Raw genomic sequence first — 17,260 nt, forward strand, 5'->3', positions numbered from 1 at the left:
TCTGTCTCCTTCCTACTTTTTCTGTCCCACCTCGTCACACGCTGATGCGAAGTCCCCGCAGGCTGGATGTGGCTTCATCCAGAGCAAAGCCCTGAGCCACACCAAGGGTCCAGCCCACCTGTAGTAGCAACACAGAAGCCCTGGGGAGCTCTTGGCTGTGCCGGGACTTGCAGGGCACGTTTCTGGAAAGGTCCCCTCTCCCTCCTCCCTGCCCGCCGTCCCTGGGTCCCCCACCAGCCTCCTCCAGCCTCCAGCTCAGCAGTCATGCCCGCAGGGGTAGGTGTCCCTCCTGGGCTCGGGCTGGGGGGCACGCCTCCTCTGGACTCCCATCTCCTCCACCGCCAGGCCCACCATCGCCCTGGACATTCTGTGTGACCTTGAGCATGGTAATGAACCTTCTCTGGAAGGTTCCATTTCCTTCCCTGAAAAATAAGGTCACATGGCAGCCACCTAACAGGGTCACTGTGCGCCTTGATGGTGTGGCCCCGAGAGCGTCCTGGCCTTGGTGTCCCAGCAGAGTGAGCAGGCAGGAAGCGTTGGTCGTGGTGGCCTGAGTCACTTCGAGGTCTTGAGGCCCTTTGCAGAATCTGTTAGAGACCTTATTTCACCCCCGCCTGAGGTTTCCCGAGACCTCAGACGGCTGCTCATCGATTCCCGCAGTTGTCCTGCTAGTATCGACCACATATCAACCCTGCCTTCCTCTCAGGGCTGTTAATTGGCCCAAGAACCGTGGCGGGGGCGGGGGACCTAACAGATTTATGAATGAAGTCAGATTCCTTTCCCGCGGTGGCACTCATTCAGAAAGTTAACTCTTAAAGTTCTTCAAAAAAGTCTTCAGGAGATTTTTTTTTTTTTTTAATTGACAGTACCTAGTTTGTCTGTTCTATTATTCGCTGACTGAATGAAAAGTTTACTTCCTGTGTTTAACCATCCGTTATTGAGCACCAACGGTATGCACATCTGCCCAAGATGGCTTCCCCGCCAAGTTCCTAAAATCGGCCAAGGTCCAGACTCCACCCCCTCATCCTGCTCATCAGAATCTGTTCACCTGTTTGTTTACTTGTGAGCTTTTCTCTTACTTACGTCTCGATTTCTATCTGATCTGCCTCCCAGACCAGAATCCCAGCTCTGCTCCTCCGTCTCTCTGTGGCCCACAATGTATGGTGGTTGCTCAATGAGTATTTATCAGATCAATGGAAACAAAGCAATGGGCCAGGCATTTTTGCGGCACGGCCGGGGGATTATATATGTAAATAGTACAAGGATGCAATTTGAGCCTCCAAAAGCCAATTCATCCCAGCAGCTCAGGAGGCTGAGGCAGGAGGATGATGGCAAGTTCAAAGCCAGCCTCAGCCAAAGCGAGGCCCTAAGCAACTCAGGGAGACCCTGTCTCTAAATAAACTACAAAATAGGGCTGGGGAGGTGGCTCAGGGGTCAAGTGCCCCTGAGTTCAATCCCTGGTACCCCCCTCCCCCCAAAAAGCTAATTCATTGAATGGTCAAGAAAAGACTCGGGAAGCATCATTACGGTTCTGGAAAGAACTGGATGTGTCTAAGAGACGGGCCTTAAGGTCCTCTGAGAGGCAGAGAAAAGGAGGAGGACGGGCCTCGAATGCTCCGGTTCATCCCTTTGAATTTTTTTCATCCCTCTGCCTCTTCCCATGGCCTTACGCCAGGTGTCCCGGCAGCAGGGCCCCTGTCTGTCTGTTCTGGCTCATTTGGGCACAGGTTGGAGAGCAGCGTGGCACATGGCAGAGTCCACATCTTCTAGAACAGACCCTGAGATGCGGGCTGGAGTGCCAGAGCGGACTGGGGGGGAGATTCCAGGAAACTCCAGGCGTGGGGTGGGGAAGCGGGGCAGGGGAGGGGAGGATGGCTGGCAGGCTGGCTCACCTGTGTGGGGGGGGGCGGGGACCAGGTAGAGCACACACCCCAGTTGCCCTGCTGGGGGCAAGGGATTTGGGACCCTTGTGCCCCCACCCTTGCAGGCATTGGTTGGGAGTGTTGCAAGTTACAGATGCTGAGAGCAGCAGGGGCCAAGGTCACAGGGGTGGGACACCAGCGGGTGGCCCTGCAGTAAACAGGAAATGAACAATGGATGCAAGTGGCTCAGGGTCTGCTGCAGGCCAGGTGCCTGGCAGCCATTAGTGGATGTGCATTTCAAAGCTTTGGAAGGGCAGGAAGATACTAGGGTTCAGAGAGGTTAGGTAACGGCCCGAGGTCACACAGCGAGCAGGAAGCAGAGTCTGGATTTGGGCCAAGTCTCCTCTGGCTTCTGTTCACCCTCTTTCTGACTCTCATGTTAACTGGTGGGACACAGAGTGGTGTGGTTACCCTGGGCTGGAAACTTCAGGAAAGGCACCTCCTTTTCCTATTCATCCTCTAACCCACTGTCTTCTCCTTGGTTCCAGGTCTGAGTCTGCCCAACCTTGTCCCAAAGTCCAGCCAATGGACCCCTTTGCCCTGAGGTCACCCCAAACCCCTAGGGCTCCACCTCCAACAGACTCTCCCTTCAGATTGGAGGGCATTGGTGGCTAAGAGATCTGAGTTCAAATTCTGAAGTTCCCGGCTTAACCATGTGACCTTGAGCAAGTTAAATCTGCTTCTCTGTGCCTCGGTTTCCCCCAGATGTTGGCCAATAACACCCAACTCACTGGGTAGCTGTGGAGAATAAGGAAGGCGACAGAGACACATACTAAGTGCTCAAGAAACGGTCTCCACGGTGATCGTGATGGAGACACGCGTAGCTTGTCAGTTGCTACCCCTGTGCCCCAAACTGCCCCTTCCAACATCCCCCCACACCAGCAGCCATCATGTAGTGTACAAGCACTTAGACCCTCGGGATCGTCTTCCCGAGCTCAAATCCTGGCTCTGCCATTTCCCAAGGTGAAAACTGGCAAAGCGATCTGCCCATCCAGGCTGAGCGTCCCATACGCAAAATGTTTAGGACCAGAAATGTTTTGGATTTCAGATGTTTTCAGATCCTGGAACATTTGCATCTACACAAGGAGATTCCAAGGATGGGACACAAAATTCATTTATATTTCACAGACTCTTCACACGCAGAGCCCAGAAGTCATTGGAAGTCCTATTTTTGGTGCACCTGCGTTTGGACCTCGCGTGGGGTGTGGACTTCTTCGCTTGTGACATTACGTCAGAAGGTCTAGCCCGTGGGGCATTTGGGGTTTCCAGTTTGGGGTCGTTGAACTGGTGTACCGCGGGTCAAGTCGGGCAAGGCTGGCACGGCACCGGCATGCCTGGTGGTGAGGTCTTGCTCTTCACCCAGGTGTTCATATCCCCGTATTCCTTGTCATCGTCACCATTAACGTCACCTAAAATTCCTTCTGTGCATCCGAAAACCTCTATTAAATACCTACTGTGTGCCAAATATTGCATGGAGTGCTGGGGACCAAGCTGGAGAAAACAGGGTCCCTGTGAATGCAGAGCAAGCTGACCAGCCCTGGGACGGTGAGAGGAACCAAAGGATGTCGTTGTCTTATGCAGGGAAGCGGCCCGGGGGTCAATCCAGGAGAGGCCTTCTCGGGGCCTGCTGTCTCCCCTGCCCAGGTTTCTTTCTTTCTTTCTTTTTTAACTTTGAAAGATTAATTTTTTTTTATTGTAAACAAATGGGATACATGTTGTTTCTCTGTACATGGAGTAAAGCATACCATTTGCGTAATCATAAATTTACATAGGGTAGTGTTGTTAGATTCATTCTGTTATTTTTTCCCTTCTCCCCACCCCTCCAACCCTCCTTTCACTCTATACAGTCCTTTCTTCCTCCATTCTTGCCCCCCTCCCTAACCCTAACTCTAACCCTAACACTAACCCCTCCCCCCCATTATGTGTCATCATCCACTTATTAGCGATATCATTCATCCTTTGGTTTTTTGAGAGTGGCTTATCTCACTTAGCATGATATTCTCCAATTTCATCCATTTGCCTGCAAATGCCATAATTTTATCATTCTTTATGACTGAGTAATATTCCATTGTATATATATACCACAGTGTCTTTATCCATTCATCAATTGAAGGGCATCTAGGTTGGTTCCACAGTCTGGCTATTGTGAACTGAGCAGCTATGAACATTGATGTGGCTGTATCTCTGTAGGATGCTGATTTTAAGTCCTTTGGGTATAGGCCAAGGAGTGGGATAGCTCGGTCAAATGGTGGGTCCATTCCAAGCTTTCTGAGGAATCTCCATACTGCTTTCCAGAGTGGCTGCACTAATTTGCAGCCCCACCAGCAATGTATGAGTGTACCTTTCTCCCCACATCCTCGCCAACACCTGTTGTTGCTTTAAATTTTTTTTAAGTTTTTATTTTTTAACTTTTTATTTGTTCTTTTTAGTCATACATGAGTAGAGTGCATCTTGACATACTATACATACATAGAGTATAACTTATTCTAACTAGAATCCCATTCCTGGGATACAGAGTTTCACAGTTGTGTGTTCATATGTGAACCCAGCAAAGTTACATCTATTCATTCCACTGTCTTTCCTATTCCCTCCCACTCCCTTCCCTCCCTTCCCATTTGTCTAATCCAGTGAACTTCTACTCTTCCCTACCCCCCTCTTATTATGTGTCAGCATCTGCATATCAGAGAGAACATTCAGCCTTTGGTTCTTTGGGGCTGTATTATTTCACTTAGCACAATAGTCTCTAGTTCCATCCATTTACCAGCAAATGCCTTAATGTCATTCTTCCTTACGGCTGAGTAATATTCCACTGTGTATACATACCATATTTTCTTTGGTTGGTTCTATAGCTTAGCTATGGTGAATTGAGTTGCTATAAACATTGACAAGGCTGTGTTACTGTACTATGCTGATTTTAAGTCCTCTGGATATAAACCAAGGGGTTGGATAGCTGGGTCAAATGGTGGATCCATTCCAAGTTTTCTGAGGAATCTCCATACTGCTTCCCAAAATGGTTGCACCAATTTGCAGTCCCACCAGCAATGTATGAGCATACCTCTTCCCTCACATCCTTTCCAACACTTATTGTTGCTTAGCTTCTTGATAATTGCCATTCTGACTGGGGTGAGATGGAGTCTCAGTGTAGTTTTAATTTGCATTTGCCTAATTTCTGGAGATGTTGAACATTTTTTCAAATATGTGTTGATGAACTGTGTTTCTTCTTCTGCAAAGTTCAGTTCCTCAGCCCATTTGCTGATTGGGTTATTTGTTTTTTGGGTGTTAAGTTTTTTGAGTTCTTTATATATCCCAGAGATTAATGCTCTATCTGAGGCGCCTGTGGTAAAGATTCTCTCCCATTCCGCTGGCTCTCTCTTCATGTTCTTTGCTGTGAAGAAGCTTTTCAGTTTGATGCCATCGCGTTTATTGGTTCTTCACTTGACTTCTTGTGCTTCAGGGGTCTTGTTGCAGCGTCAGTTCCTACGCTGACATAATGGACAGTTGCTCTGCTCAGATTTCTAACTGCCCCCAAAGCCTCCCACTCTGGCCCTACAGCACAGCTGGAGTCCCCCATGCTCCCTGTCCCTCTCCTTGACAAGCCAACCCTTGGCTCACTGAGGCCAGGACAGGACCTCAAGGTCATTGAACGTGCCATGACCTGGCCGACACGCAATGCTGAAGAAATGAAGGAGGGACAGACAAGAAACGGGACAGGTGGGAGCTTCACCCTCTGTAAGCTCACAGCTTAGCCACCGTTCTCTGGAAGCTTGCAGAAGACATGAGATTCCTGGTTCAAAGACGCTGGAGTGTACTGTGAGCAGCAATAGTATTTGTGCCACTTCCCCAAGCCCCGATTCCCCCAGGGCAGCACAAAGAGGACCAGGTGACAAGTATTGGATTAAAGAAGGGGGATCCCAAAGCTAGAGACACTGAACCTTGTACAGTGTTTCATCGGCAGTTAGTGTCTGTGTGCTCCTGGACAATAATGATGCCTGCCCTTTCCTCTAAATGGACACAGCATTTCTGCCTTCCACAATCACTTTCTCCACAGTTTTGTAAAGAGGCTGGAGACGTGTGGCCTTCCTACAGATAGATATGGATAGATTAGCACATGGGCAGGCAGGCAGGTAGGTAGGTGGAAGGGTGGGGGGGTGGATGGAAGGATATATGGATAGATGGATGAATAAATGATGGATATGTGGATGGATGGATGGATGGATGGATGAATGGATGAATGGATGAATGGATGAATGGATGGATGGATGGATGGATGGATGAATGGATGGATGTATGGATATATGGATGGATGGATATATGGATGGATGGATGGATGGATGGATGAATGGGTGGATGGATATATGGATGGATGAATGGATGGATAGATGAATGGATGGATGGATGGATGGATGGATGAATGGATATATGGATGGATGGATGGATGGATGGATGGATGGATGAATGGATATATGGATGGATGGATGGATGGATGGATGATATATGGATGGATGGATGGATGGATGAATGGATGGATGGATATATGGATGGATGGATCGATGGATGGATGGATGGATATATGGATGGATGGATGGATATATGGATGGATGAATGGATGGATGGATAGATGAATGAATGGATATATGGATGGATGAATGGGTGGATGGATATATGGATGGATGGATGAATGGATGGATGGATATATGGATGGATGAATGGATGGATGGATGGATGAATGGATGGATATATGGATGGATGGATGGATGGATGGATGGATGGATGAATGGATGGATGAATGAATGATGGAAATATGGATGAATGGATGGATGGGTGAATGGATGGATGGATATGGATAGATGGATGGATGGATGGATGGATATATGGATGGATGGATGGATATATGGATGGATGGATAGATGTATGTATGTATGGATGGATGGATGGATGAATGAATGGATGAAATGAGAAGCTGGCAGATGGAGGGAGGGAGGGAGAGATGGACAGATGGGCTGGTAGATGGAGGGAAGGATGAATGGAAGGATGACAGACAGATAAGCTCCTAGATGGAGGGAGGGGTGATTGATTGATGGATGGACAGCTGGGTGGGCGACTGGCTGGACAGGTTGTGGGCAGGGTCGGAGGGTGGAATGTCGCCAGGCAGTGCTCTCTAAGTTATATTCTTTGGAGTCCCAAGAGCTCGGGGAGCTCCTGAGGAGAAGAGAGCAGGCAGGGAAGCGTCCTGCCCCTCCCTCATTCACTCCTAGCTCCTCTTTCACCTTCTCTAAACACTGAAGCATGCACACAGTCCCGTGGAAGTTGCTAGAATCCCCCTAGCTGTTCTTCACTGGTGCAGAGAAGTGACTCCGAAACTTGAAAGCACATCAGAATCACTGGAGGCGTCTTGAAACCCAGAGCAGCAGGTGCCGGCCCGGGAGTTACTGACTCAGTGGGCTTGGGAGAGGCCCATGATATCTGCATCTGCAACAAGTCTCCAGCTGTGTGGGTGCTGCTGGTCTGGGGACCCCCGTTTATGAGTCGCTAGTATAAATTGTCCTAATCCTTCCACGCGATTGGATTAAGTTATTTAATGCCTGCAACCTGCGAGCAAATGGCTAAACATATTGCAGAGCACTGAGATAGATTCAGACCTGGCTTCCACCCTCAAAGTGGAAACAAGAATCCCACAAAGGCCAGTGTCAACAACAGGAGATGGAGAGACAGGGGGAGCCTTGGTTGAACGTGTTCTGTGGGCCAAAGACTCTGCCATGAGCTCCACGTGCAGGATCTCATTTAATTGGCACTGTCCCATGAGGTCCAAGTTGAGGCTCAGAAAGAGTAATTAACTCGCCTAAGGTCACACAGCTAGCGAGTAGCAGAGCCCAGATCGGACTCCTCAGCTTTGAAATCACACTGTGTACCTCCTTCCCTCCCCACTTCCACACAATTAGAGAAGAGGATGAGACAGTTTGCTGGAGTGTCTGTTTGAATAAATCAAATGTCAGAGCGTATGAAGCTCACGGAGCTCAGGACTGCCAGGCTGGGGAGAATTCAGTGGGTTCTCTCATTAGAGCTTCAACCGTCGGGTGAGGCCTTCCGCATCCCTTCCACGGTTTCGGGGCTACCGACGGCCTGCGGTGTCACCGCTTACTTATGGACCGTGGGCCTGGCTGACTTCGCCATGAGTCTTGCTATTCCAGGAGTCAGAATCCTGCCAGGGCGTCTCGGCTGCCCCAGCCCCGGGCACCGTGCCAGGCACAAGGCCCACCAGAAAGGAGGAGGAGTGAGTAGCTAAGTGGATGATAGAAGATGCCGCAGAGAAGTCCCAGATCAGTCCCCATGAAGACGGACGGAGGAAGGCAGAGCCCCAGATGGAAAGCAGGGGACACTCAGGGACGCACGACTCCCCAGCCTTGCTCCCAGGCCCCTGAGAGGCCACGGAAGAGCCCAAAGCAACCTAGAACGGAGAAGGAACTGCATTCGTGTCCAACCCCTTAATTTTATAAGACAGGGAAACAGAGATCCAGAGAGGGAGCAGCCTTGCCCAAGGTCACACAGCAGATGGAAGACAGAGCCAGGGAAGAGGTCAAGTTTCTCCATCCTGGTTTTGTGGTTTTCCTAAATACCAAGCTGGAATTCTCCCGCCCCTCCCTTGACTACCTCTCCATTACCCTCCCCTGGGGACTGGCCTCAGAATTTTTATGATTCTTAGGAATAAATCACACTGTCATATTTTCTGTACATGTCTGTGATATGGTAGAGAGAGGCAGGATCATAAGAGATCTCTGTTTTGGCTTGTAGGAGGGGAGCCAGGTCATTGTACTCCAGGTATCTACAGGTGAGAATGAAGATCCAGCCCAGCTCACAGGGTTAACTTTCCAGGCCCCAAGCAACCAACTTGGAACCAGATGGCCCCTGCCTCAGTTTCCCCTGGAGAGTTTCCTAAAAATGCAGCCACCTCAGATCAGTAGATTCCAAATCTTTGGAGGCAGCATCCAGGACTGGGATTCTCCTTCTTGGGGGATTCTTATACGCCTGCCTCACATGACATTCAGAGCAAGGTGCCCCTTGCCACTCAAAGGCAGCGCTCACTGAAGCTGAAATCCATTTCCTTGGCCAGAGCTCCTTAATGGGGCTCAAGGGGTTTAATTTGCTGGAACACCACTTTGGAAGCACGTGAGTATAAACACTTTAGGAAGGACATGCCCTCCACTTTGCCACAGACTCCACTACTCCCTGGAGCCTCACACCTGATCCACTTCACATGTTCCCCGGAAGCACAAACATTGGCAACTTCTGCAATCCCAGCCATTGTCTTCAAAATACAAATTCTTTGGTCAGCCCTTTGCACCTCAGCATGACTTAGACCCTCAGGACTGAACTCCAGGTATGGAGGATCCCTGCAAACCTTGTGGTCCCTTGATCTGGGGTGGGACAGGCAGGAGACTCTGTTATGAGGTAAAGGAGAGCTGAAGGACTAAATTACACTACCAACAGTACCCTTAGGGCTCCTCTTGATCCCCTAGAGGATTCGGGACCCCACCCCTCCTCTCTCTTTCCCCAGCACCCCAACCTCACATCCTGCTCAGGGCTACTTCTGCATGGACAGGTGCTGGGTGAGAGGCTGGGAACCAGGAGGTGCAGCCAACCCAGGGTGGCCCAGCATCCTCATCCCACCCGAGTCAGCCTGGCTTAGCAGGGACCCAGACAAGGGGTCCCAAACTCTGAGTACAGGAAACCAGGGACTCACTTGGCAGGTCTCAGAAAACAAGCCGCTTCGGTGAAGGTTTAGCGCCATCTGTTGGTCATTCTGGAAACTGCCTCGGTTGAACAGGTCCAGGGAGTGAAGGGCACCCATGATCTTGCCTGCCGGGCTCTCAGGGAAGAAGCTGCCTCCTTCTTTGACGATCGGGTTCAGCAACTCTTAACTTTTACAAAGTCTAAGGTCCAGTCCTAAAGCTTCTAGACACGGTGACAGGGGAAATGGCAAAGAACCGTAGAAAACCACTCTTGCCCTGGATTTTGCCTATAATCCAGGGAGGCAGCCATGCCCAAGTTAAGATCTCCTTTTGAAACCCAGAGATGCCAAGGGATTTGCCCAAGCTCACACCGGACATTAGTGACAGAGCCAATTCTGGAAGCCAAGTGCTCCAACCCCAGAACTAATGTTATTTCTTATGCCCAGCCTGCCTCTTTAAGCCTTAAAGGGCCCCTCCTCTTGCTTCCCTGCTGGAATCCTCCAAATGTCTGTAGGCCATTTGTCACCCAGAATTGTGACCCTTCTTCCTCCATGGTGACTCCAGGCTCTCAGACAGATCTGTTCTGATCACTGCGTAAGGGACAGAGAGAATCTGTGTGTCTTGGGAACAGGGGGACACAGTGCCCCCCCCCCAGGTCTTTCGGTATCTCTTAGGGGCCTGTAATTCAGGACAGTAAAGCAGACCAAGGGACATTTCTTAGGGATGAAGTAGTGAGAAAGACAGTGAGTAATGGATAAAGGGTTGGCTAAAAGGGTTCAAGGTCATCACGCATGGAGCTGGTCTATACAGTCGGTGCCTAATAAGAGATGGTTGTTGTCATTATGTCACTAAATCCAGTTGCCACTCAGCTCCTCGTTCACTTAAACATTTTTTCCGGCTTCTGGTTGGAACTGCTGTTCTGAGACTTGGGCAGGCAACAGAATCACCCTGGGGGGGTGGGGCTTATGGCAAACGCAGACCGCTGGACCCCACCTTGAGGGTTCGACTCTGTGGGTTTGGGGCAGGGCCCAGGAACTGGCATTTCCAGCAGGTTCTCCAGGGATGCTGATCCAGCCATCCCAGGAACACACTTTGGGAACCACTGGCTTGGTCCTGTCTGACAGTAAACCAAGTGGTCTTCCCAAGTGCGCTGTGATTCTGAAAGAGGCGGGAAAGTGTCCTTGAACTCCTCAAAGGTGCCCGATCCCTCTCACATCGCTCATCCATTCCTCCCCGCACCCCCTGCCGGCGACGAGAATGAGGCAGAATTCACCCCATTTGAGGGATGAGGAAGCTGAGACTCAGCCAGGAACCAGCCCAAGAACTCTCGGCAGGACAGAAGCCCAGGGCTGTCTGTTTGTAGACACGAACCGGCCACCACACCCGCTCTGCCGCTCCCGCCTGACCCCTAGGCTCACCCACGGACACAGCAGGGGGACAAAGTGCTCTCACGCTGTGCCCGGCCCAGAGCCCTTCGAGGGTTGCCACTGCTGGGTGACTGCTGCAGATGCCGCTCCATCGCAGCCTATCGAATCAGCCCCTCTCTGCAGCCAAAAGATGATTATGTTTTCATTAGCCCTGGATAATGTATCACCCACTCCAGGTCGGAAAACGAACCTGTTCCCTTCCCTGGGCTCCGCCAGAGGGCTCCCCTCTCCTGGGCCCACCCTGAGCTGAGGGGGGAGCTCTCCCCCTGCCCGCCATCCAGGGGCTGTCATCACGGTGACCATTTATGGTGTCCCTGCCGGGCAGGTGCCTGGATGTGCCTCTGCCAGCTTAGGCCTCCTTGGTCCCAGAGAAGGGTGGTATTGCCACCATCCCCACTCCCCTGCACATCGGGTGAGCCTGAGCGCCCACAGCCACCTGAAAGCCACCATGGCCAAGGAGCATTTGGGGGACGGTCACTGAGCATCGTCCCAGGAATGCCTGGTTTGATGGTAAAAATATCTGGCCGTTTGCTTCCTGTTGTGACGATCACTCATGCAACCCAGCCTTAGTGTGGCAGGTCCCCAAGCCCTAGGAGTCCCTCCCCAGACTCTGCCGGGGTCCCCTTCCCCCTCTCCCCACGAGGACCCGGCGGAAGGAAGTGGAGTCTGACTTGGGGATCCCAGGACCTGAGTTCTAAGACCTTCTCTGTCACCCATCACTGGGGCTCTGGAGCAGGTGGCTTTGCCTCCAGAGACTGTTTTCCCTTCTATAAAAAAAAAACAGACTAAGGAAGAGAGTCATGGCACCATTATTATCACAATTCAGTGATCTCTACCTAAAGATGCTGGGCTCGGGGCTGGCAGGATGTGAAGTGCCCAATGTAAGGCAGCCACCATGCCTTACTACGACAGGAAGTGTCGCTACTAGCTCCCCTTAGCCCTCCAGACCAGCCAGAAAAAGGATGGGGAAGCATCTCCCTCTCCCTCTCTCTGTCTCTCCCTCTCTCTGTCTCTCTATCTATCTGTCTCTGGCTACTTATGTCTCTTTGCCAATTTCCCTCTCTCTCTTTCCTCTGTGCCTCCCTGTCTCGTTCTGTCTCTTCTTCCACCTCGTCTCTGTCTGCCAGCGCTCTCTCTCTCTCTCTCTCTCTCTCTCACACACACACACACACACACACACACACACACACCCAGGACTCCTCATGGTGACTGGCTCCTCTCCTGGGCTCCCAGGCTCTGTCTCTGAGATCCCCGTCTCAAAAGCCACGTTTCCATGCTTTGCTATCAATTGCACCACGTCACCTGGTGGTGAGAACAGAATTGGGGGAGAGCGGGATTCTGTCTCCCCCTCCCCAAACCCAAGCCAACTCTGCCTCCTGCAGACACAGCTCAGCCTTGGCCCTGACCTCACCATCCTAGGGTCCTGTGTTCCCTACCAAGCACCCTTCTCCTGGATTTCAAAACCGCTGGTGTTCCAGGACAGGCGAGGCACCCCCATCCCGAGCCTCTCTGGACCCCGACTCCCACACCCCCGGGCAGACCCCGTTTGGACCAGGTGAACTGCCAGGCCCGTGCAAGAGCAGCTTCCCTTCCCCTGGCTTCCTGATTTTCCCCAGTTGCCATGGTAATTGAGGAGCCGAGTTCTGAGACCCACACCACTGAAACCCAGCGCTCAACTTTGAAATGGTTCAGGCTGGAGCCCCGGGTCCAGGATGGGAAGGGACGGGGCTCCAGCCTGGACCTCCTGCCAACACAGCCAGCCTTTATGTCGCGGCTACCGTCATCGTGGTCTGCAACTCTTTCCTGAGCATTTACTATATGCCAGGCTCTCTAGGTCAAGGGCTGCAGCAGCGTGGGCTTCCTGCATCCTCACAATGACCCCAGGCCGTTTGGCCGCTGAGGAAACAGGCCCTGGATCTTGCCCCCCACGCCCCCCACGGGATGGTGTGGTCAGGGAGAGGCAGAGCCTGGTGTTGATGGCATTTCTCTGGTCCTCCTTCCAAGGTGTTGAAGACAACGCCGAGCTCCCGCAAACCAGCAAACCAGCATCAGCTGCTGCTTTACCGCTTCCTCCCCTCCTCACCCCCCACACCCCTCTTCCTGCGCCCAAAGTCACACCCCCTTATCCCCTGCCTGATGTGCAAGACGATCTGAAAAGCACTTATTAGCGACAAAGGGGGGTGGTTTTCTTCTTTGCCTCTGTACACAAGTCAGAGCCTGAGTGGGCTGCATTCCCTTGGCAAGGCTGGGGAGGAGGAAAGATGGGGCCACCCAGAGCCAGGTGCGGAGTGTGTGTTTGCGTGTGTGTGTGTGTGTGTGTGTGTGTGTGTGTGAGAGAGAGAGAGAGAGAGAGAGAGAGAGAGAGAATCCTGCTCTTTCCTTGAGGCCCCCACCCCCTGCTTCCCCAAGTGTCTGAGCAACAGCGACAGTGAAATGCAAAATCCTTTGCAATCTGCCCAGGAAAAGACAGCTTTTGAGACGGGTTTATATGGTTACCCATATGTTAGGGCCCCTAAGAAAGGAAGGGAAGCTTGGTTTGCTGCATCTGCCCCTCCCCCAGCCCAGCCTTTGGCCTCTCCCACACGCGGGTCTCCTAGGTCGCAGGCCAACAAGTCCCCTCCATCCTCCCCACTCCCCAGGATGCCAGGCCTTAGCTGTGCTCCAGAAAAGACCAGAATCAGACAACATTTCCGGAAAGGGCTGACCCGCCCTCTGCCCACCCCAGAGCCAGGGCCAGTACCCAGGCCCTGACACCCTGCTCCATCCTGGGGGTTTCCAGCTCTGCTCAGGGTGCGGGTCTGTGCATTCTGCTGTCCCATTAAGAGATATCGTCCCAACACTGATGTAGAGACAGAAATAGCCATCCCTGCCTCCTGCGGGGCTCTCTCTGCCCAAAGAGAGCTGCCCTTCCCTGCCCGGCTACCACATTCAGCCCCCTCCAGACTCCCAGAAATTGTCATTGTGTCTATGTGTGTGTGTATGTGTGTGTGTGTGTATGTGTGTGTGTTTCCTGATAGAAAAAAATGGAAATTAGGTTATATAAAAGATGTATGCTTTGGAGACCAGAGCGGCTCTTTTAATGAGGGTTGCGACGTCTCCCTCCCCACACCCATAAAGCAGCCGGGTTGGACGTCACCGCTAATTCGTTTCGGCGATGATAGGATAAAGGAGGGACATTAAGAAATAAATTCCCCCTCACGACCCTCGCTGAGCTCACAGCTCAGTCCCTACATATTTATGCCGTGTTTCCAGTCGCTGGGCGAGGAGCTACTTAGCGCCGCGGCTCCTCCGAGGGGCTGTCGGGCGGCAGCGGCGGCCGAGCGGACGGGGTGAGCCAGGGGCGCGCGCGGGGCGTCGGGCACTGCGCGGGGGAAGCCTGCAGCCTGCGTCCCGAACTTGGGTTTGCTGGGGCCGGGGGAGGAGGGAGGAAGAGGAGGGGACAAGGGAGAGGTGGGGGCTAGGCGAGGGGGTGGGGAGCGATCGGGGCGGCACAAAGCGGAGGGACAGGGGAGGGGCGCGCGCGGCTCCTACCCGGAGGTGAGTGGGAGCGGCTGGAGCCCTCCAGCCGCGCGGGGCTGCCGACCCGGAGGCTTCGGCTCCGCGAGCGCGGCGGCACGGGTGTCCGGGAGGAGGAGGAAGCGCAGGAGCAGGAGAAGGAGGCGGCGGCGGCGGCGGGCGGGCGCGCAGCGCGGAGAGCGGCCTCGGCGCTGCCCGGCTCCGCGGCAGGTGAGTTCCCGGCCCCGGCGTCCCGCGCCCCCTCGCTGTCCCCTACTGCTCGCGGCTCTCGCGTCGGCCCCCAGGGCGCCCGGGAGGCACGGGCTTTGCCGCGCGTCCCAAGTTGGGTCGGGCGGCCTCCTCCTCCTCCCAGCGGGCGGCGGGCGGCTGGGGGTCCGGTCCCCAGGGTCGACGCGGCCGCCCCGCTGCAACTTTGCGGGGCCCGCTGCCTTCCCAGCCGCGCGCTCGGCTCGGCGCTGCGCTGCGCTGGGTAATGGCGGACCGCTGGGCACCGACGCTCCCGGCTGGCAGCCTGAGGCTGGGGACGCCCGTCCCTGGGGATCGCTGCACCTGCCCACCCTCAACTTTCCGCGTTCCGGGTGCGGGGCTCTCCGAATGCGGCGCACCTGCGCTCGCGGTAATGGCGGACTCCTGGCACCGCCAGCTGCCGCGGCAGGGGGCCCGCGGCCGGGAGGGCTCTGCTCCAGGAACGCTGAGCTCGGGGACGCCGCTCCCGCCTGGCTTCCAACTTTGCCAGGATCCTCTTTTGCGCTCCCGCGGCAATGGCGGGGCCGCCTGCACCTCTTGCTTCTCTGTACGGGCGGGATTAGGGTGTGAGAACCTGGGAAAGTTGTTTCTCCCCCAGGAGCGAGGCTCTAGGGCTCCTGGCACGTCCCCAGAGTGGGCAAGGGGCGCGCTCCGCCGTGGTTCAGGGACGGGCAACGCGCCCAGCGCCATGGGTTTGCTTCCAGGTGGCCACGGCTCCCCGCTGGGGACCTGCGAGATCCAACTTCCCTGACCACCCAGGGTCTTTGGGTCGGTGGGTGTAGACAGGGCTCTTGGTACAGCGATCTAGAGGACATGTGACGCTAGCCCCCACCCCCAGGACACCACGATCTGGTCCGAGCGCCCGCAGTTCGCAGCGCGCCGGAGATGGCGATAGCGCTGAGTGGGGCGGGCTCGCGGAGAGGAGAGGCGCGCGCAGAGAAGGCGGCAGTGGAGCGAGGTCAGGAACCTTTCCAGTGACTCCCCGTGGGTTTTAATCCTAGATCTACCCTTTACTTGCTGCGTGACCTTAGGTAAGTCCCTTCATCTAAGCCTCAGTGGTAACATGCGGAAGCAAGACCTTTCTCGTGGGGATCTTAAAAAATCACGAACGTAAATACAAAGCCCAGGGCAAGTGCTCATTACGCAGGAAATGTTGCTGCTGTGTTTTATTTGAACGCCCTGGGACGGATCCGGGAGACTCCCAGGTCTTGGTTTCCTGCCTGCGCTGAATGGAGGGTCGGCCCCTGAGGGTAAGAAAGGCTGCTCCTACCTCCATCTCCACCCTAGCAGTCCTGGGGAAGAGGGGTTGGGGTTCCTCTGGCAGACCCCCTCTGCTCCCATTGTCCAACTCAAACCTGGCAAGTAGGTTTGGGGTAAGCACCCTGGCGGTCACCACGGAGGGAGCATTCCCAAAGGCACCCCTGGCACCGGTGCAGGGCAGGCTAGCCCTGCGTACCTTTGGTGACCCAGGACCTTGGAACACAGGAGGAAGGAGCTCCCCCCCAGACTCCTCCCCCAGAGGAATGAGGAGCCCCACCACTTTGTTTAGTGCTTCTGTAATTGGGATCAGGGCAAACAGGTCTGAAGAGACACCAGAAGACCCTGGCAGCAGCTTTCTGGAGGGGAGACTAGATTTCCCCCATTGCATTTTGCTTTGGGTGGGTTTTGGTTTTGTATTTTAACCCTGGAGCCCTGCCAGAAGCAGAGAGATCAGGCCCGTTCTTTGCCCTCAGCAATCTCCTGGGTAGGTCTGAGAAGCCACGGCAGGTTGGGGAAGGTCAGCCCTTGGCTCCTGCACCTCTGACCCAGCCCCTGTCTAGCAGCCCAGATTGCCAAAGCCCTCTGACAAGCACACCGCTCTCTTTAGGTTCCAAGGTGCTGTCACCTGCAAGATATTTCTGGAACCTCTGAACAGCTCCCCCAGGTCTCTAGCCTAGGGATCCAAATCCCACATTTGCAGATGTGGAAACTGAGGCAGGGCAAACGGTCACCCCTGGCAAGTGGTCCTGCTGAAGACCTCAACCCTGGTTTGGGGCTTCCTAACTGGGAGTGTTTTGCATGCGTAGCAATGCCTGCCGCCCTCTTTGGGTATTTCCTCATGGATCTGCCCAGCCAGAGGAAGGGGGACCCCAATCATCAGGGGCATACCAGCACGTTCAGAAGTTATGATGTCCCCCAGTGTCCCAGGCCATGCAGACAGAGAGCAAGCCACATACTAGAGAGACCTGTTGAAGACCCCTGGGTGAGAGCAAGTTTAGTGCAGCCGGTGGCTATGCAACTTACCGTATATCACTTACCCTCTCTGAGCCTCAGTCCCATTATCTGTGAAGTGAGAACAAGAACTCCCTCAAGGGGTTGTTTTGAAGATTTTATGATAATGTGTGTAAAAGGGGCTCTGGAAACGACAGTTTCATGCCAAGAC

The 17,260-nt window shown here is 53.8% G+C and overlaps 1 protein-coding gene across 4 annotated transcripts in view; it reads left to right on the forward strand.

The window, feature by feature from the left end:
* Nos1 (nitric oxide synthase 1) overlaps positions 1-17,260 on the forward strand; it is a 163,826-nt gene that overhangs the window by 47,441 nt on the left and 99,125 nt on the right. For 2 of the 4 annotated variants that reach the window (XM_047561946.1, XM_047561950.1), the window contains exon 1: positions 14,742-14,802. The exons of 1 other annotated variant lie outside the window; for it this stretch is intronic. The gene's annotated coding sequence lies outside the window, so the exon portion shown is untranslated. Of the gene's footprint in view, positions 1-14,336; positions 14,406-14,741; positions 14,803-17,260 lie in introns of those variants that run through there. One more of the 4 variants, XM_047561947.1, reaches the window with a different exon arrangement.

The sequence above is a fragment of the Sciurus carolinensis genome, chromosome 8 (assembly GCF_902686445.1).
Source record: "Sciurus carolinensis chromosome 8, mSciCar1.2, whole genome shotgun sequence".
NCBI classification, from domain to species: domain Eukaryota; kingdom Metazoa; phylum Chordata; class Mammalia; order Rodentia; family Sciuridae; genus Sciurus; species Sciurus carolinensis.